Genomic DNA, 4,312 nt, shown 5'->3' with positions numbered 1-4,312 from the left:
TTAGAAACCAGCTTACGCGTCCAACATACAGTATATTGGGTTAAGGGAGGACATGTGTTTATTTGTACAAGCTTTCCGCTCGCGCAGTCAAACGAAATCCCGCATAGTTCCCGTCCCCGATAGATTTCTCGCTTGAAATCTACCCTATGTCCTTTCTCAGATCTTAAGCTATATTTGCACAAAATTTCATTAGATTCGGTACAATCGTTTAGGTTACTTGAGTTACGTTACGTTACGTACATTACGTTAGGGTTAATTTTTCGTTTATAATAAGTAGTCCCACATTTTTGTATTAATAGCTATCTGTTCCGGCTTCGCCCGTGGTACATATTGTATTGCATTCAGGAATTACGTACAAATACAACGGTGAAAGCATTATTGAAATCGGTTCAGCAGTTCTTTAGTTTTATATAACCAGATCAAATAGCTACGGTATTAAACATGATAAAATAAAAGCTATCCACGATTCCCGAACATAGTTTTATACCTTCTATAACATTTAATATTCAGCATATTGCGGAGGTAGGAAACGAAATGGAAGCGATTCGGTGCGCGGAATATTGTCCACATTTCCCGGGAAGGTCATAAAAAAACATTATAATTTTAGTCCGGACACCGATCTTGAAATGTGGGACGTCTTCTATACGGGCGCGTAGAGTAACATACAACAGAGCCATGGATTTATAAAATCGAGCGAAATTAGGTACATTGTTAAAACGTTAAAAAACTTTATAGAACGTTTCGCGAGTAAATTTATTTGAAGTGAAAAAGCAGTAATCCGATTGCATATTTTTATTTCACATTATCGTGACTATAATTATTCACAGAATATTTTATCCGAATGCGCAAGTAATGTGTTTTAATTTAATTTAATTTTTGAACTTGATGATTATAGCTGGTTTAAGTTTTGTTAAACGTACCCTACGAAGGAATTCCGTTATTAAGTAAAGTATATGTTTTATACGTCTCACTTTATATTTTTTATCAAATTAGATTTCATAATATTTAATAGTTTTTTATGGTGAGTTCGGGAAAAACTGTGATTGTACATAGAATGTTCCAAAGATTAACTCCACCATCAATCAAAAAATTACAAAAATTATGCGGGATGTTCGATAGTAGAATTGAACAGTATAAGCAGACCGAAAAGTTCGTATGAGAATAACATAATTTAATGTAATTCATTTTATTTACTGGAGTTGAATGTATGTGATTGAAGTGAATATAATTTTTCGTAACAATTTAACATCCTTCATCTTCAAATATTATTTTTCTGTTCTAATAGTAGTTTAGTATTTTGTATGTAGTAGTTTTATAGTAATAGTGTGGCATAAAAATGTAAAACGTAAAAGTAAACAGTAAATATATATTTTATTTCAAATAACATAGTATTTAGCAAACCCTCTGCATCCCTCTAAGCTGTGCACAGGAAATTGAAGCCCGTACGTTTATCGCGAGCATCGGGCGAGGCGTGATCGAGTGGCGAGATTGTGGCAAGAAAAACATAACACCGATACTGTATGTTCCACTGCTATGTACGCTAGCGTTGACTGATTATATTGTTTTATATACAGCTGCGGTACGGTCAGCACTTTCAGGATTATGTACGAGTTATATATATACTACACTAGTTATATAGAGAGGGTACTTATAAAAAAGCGAAGTCCCCTGTCCCCTACTGGGGTATGGTATGGTAGATGATATACTTCTGTTTCATTGATCGTTTTTTTTATGGACAAGGTGATCAGCCTTCTGTGTCCTGCCAGACCGAGACGATTTTTTATTGTGCGTCCCCACAGGGAATCGAAACCAGGACCCCTCGGTTCTACGCTCACGCGTTAACCACCGTACCAAGGAGGCGGTCAAAGGGTACCTATAGGTATTGCAAACAACTGACAATCAAGATGATAACACAGGTGTGAATCAAGAGACGTTTTATTAATTTATTTTTGTTTTGTTTGTATTTTCTTCTTATTGTATCACACTGTTTCGTGAACGTAAAAGTTTTTTTTTTAATTAATACATTTCATCGTTTGTTATTGTTTATCATTTTATATTTGAGTTGGTGTAATGTGGAATGGAGCAATGGTGAAAAATTGTGGTATTTTTAAGTTAATATTTACAGATTAAAAACGATTTATGGACACCGCTTTTTAGTAAAATGGTTCAGATTCACATTTATAATATTAGTTGGAATATACTGCGACTATAACTAGACTATGCTTCTATCTATCTTCATTCAAGCATTCATTACCTCTATTCGAAAACTTAAAACATAAACATTCGATTTAAAAATCAGTGTATACAAAACATCGAGAGCTGGAGAAAAACTCAATTTCGCAGACTCGATTCCATTTCACCGGGAAGTTACAGTCTCCTTCACCGATTATAACTCGCTGTGAATCGACGTTCGAGATCTTATTCCAAAACTTGTTTGCTGAAACTGTTTTGAATTCGACACCGCATTCCGTGGTGACTTGTAGTTCTTTGCTTATTTTATTTCTGTTGAATTTTTCAGCTGAAATCGCTGTAAGGAGTGGGGTTTGATGATCGAGGTACGATAAAAGGGATGTTTTTAAATTCACACTGATTAGTTTTAGGGGTAAAGTAGAGATATTGTGTATTAAAGTTTATTATGTTGTGTTGAACCTATGAAGCTGAAGAGTTTTTTTTTAACGCGTCTATGTCAGGATATATATATAAAGATTTTGTATAATCGAAACACCAGTTTCACTATTTTCTCATAGAATAAACGATTGATTAATAAAATAGACTATAACTAATTTTTGCCCAAAAACAACACACCGCTAAAAGCCTCTAAATCTTTTACTTCCGCAGATGATATCTGAGTATTAGTAACATTACACGAGAGTCGGCAGATCATAAAAACAGAGGCTGCGCTGTTATCTACCCGCTTATAGCGTTACGGCCATACGCGTATGAGATATTAGGTACCTGCGCTGTGTTACATATAAAGTAAACTTATATTACAGCTGAAGGATAATCGTAACGTTCGAGATTATGTATGTGTGTTTATAGATACTGTAGAAAATAACACGCAAATACCTCACGAATGAATAATATCTAGTTAAGACATATATAGACCGACACATGTATGTTACATGTATGTTGTATGTTACATTTTGATATAATATTAATTTATTATTATTATATAAGCTGAAAACAATTTTTCATATGTCCATATTTTAATGGTAAATCCATTTCATCTTGATGATGGTGGTAGGATGAAAGGTATATGACTATAGGTAAGTAACTGAAATAGGAAATTTTGATATACATAAAATATGTTTATTCCTTAAAAATATATGAGAAGTTGTGCAGTTTGATTTCATTCGTTTTACTAAGTACGATCTGCTCTGCCGTACCCCCGCCAAGACGAGCAAAGCGAAGCAAATGGGAAGCTACCTTTTCTCAAAGCGATTTAACGGATTTTTTTAGTTTCATAGCTTCGGTTTGGATAGCACATAAACAACATTTTCAAAATATAGTGTTCACATTATGGACATTAAACTGCTGCTGTAGTTTGTGCTCCCACACGAGATCGCATTACTTTTAGACTATGCAAATAATTTACATGAAATTATTTGAATTTTTTTATTTGTGACCTTAAACTGATCGTCGTGAGCAAAATATGATTGTATACAATTATTTATCTATTCAAATAATCAAAGTACACTCGCTTAAGAATGTGTAACCTCTGCAAACATAAACGCATATATTATTCTGTGCTAACAATCCACTTTCTACATTCAAAAAGAAGCGTAGGTATTGCCGTAATCCCGCGCAAATAATTCTCTAAATCATGTTTCGAATGACAAAAAAATAATTCGTCGCACATTCCAGGGAAGCGCACTTACGGAGCGGGGAGAATTTGAATTTTTCGCGGGAATTTCCCCGGGTATTTCCCGGGTATTTTTCACGGCGACGTCGCGGATAATCCGACATCGGAGTGAGGCAAGGACACAGTTTTAACACAGGGATGAACATAAAAATTAAACCTCCTGACGTTTTCCGCGGTGCCTTTGTTGGGCGAAACAAAAATATATTCAATTCCCTTTTAGCAATTGTACCGTTATTTGATTATATAAATACGTTGTTTATTTTCTACTTCCTGTTGATTTGAATTTTTTGTTTTGTTTTTATTTTTTGTTGATATTGTGAGTTTGGTGCTTTGGAAATTTTTCTTATTCATTAGTGATTCATTTAAGATTTATTCAGTGTTGGTTTATTTATTTGGAGTAAAATAAACTACAATTAGTAACTACAATTAACTATTTCGATTGTGTTTTAA

The sequence above is a fragment of the Zerene cesonia genome, unplaced genomic scaffold (genome assembly GCF_012273895.1).
Source record: "Zerene cesonia ecotype Mississippi unplaced genomic scaffold, Zerene_cesonia_1.1 Zces_u009, whole genome shotgun sequence".
In the NCBI taxonomy this organism is placed as follows: Eukaryota; Metazoa; Arthropoda; class Insecta; order Lepidoptera; family Pieridae; genus Zerene; species Zerene cesonia.
Note: the sequence above shows the minus strand (reverse complement) of the source record.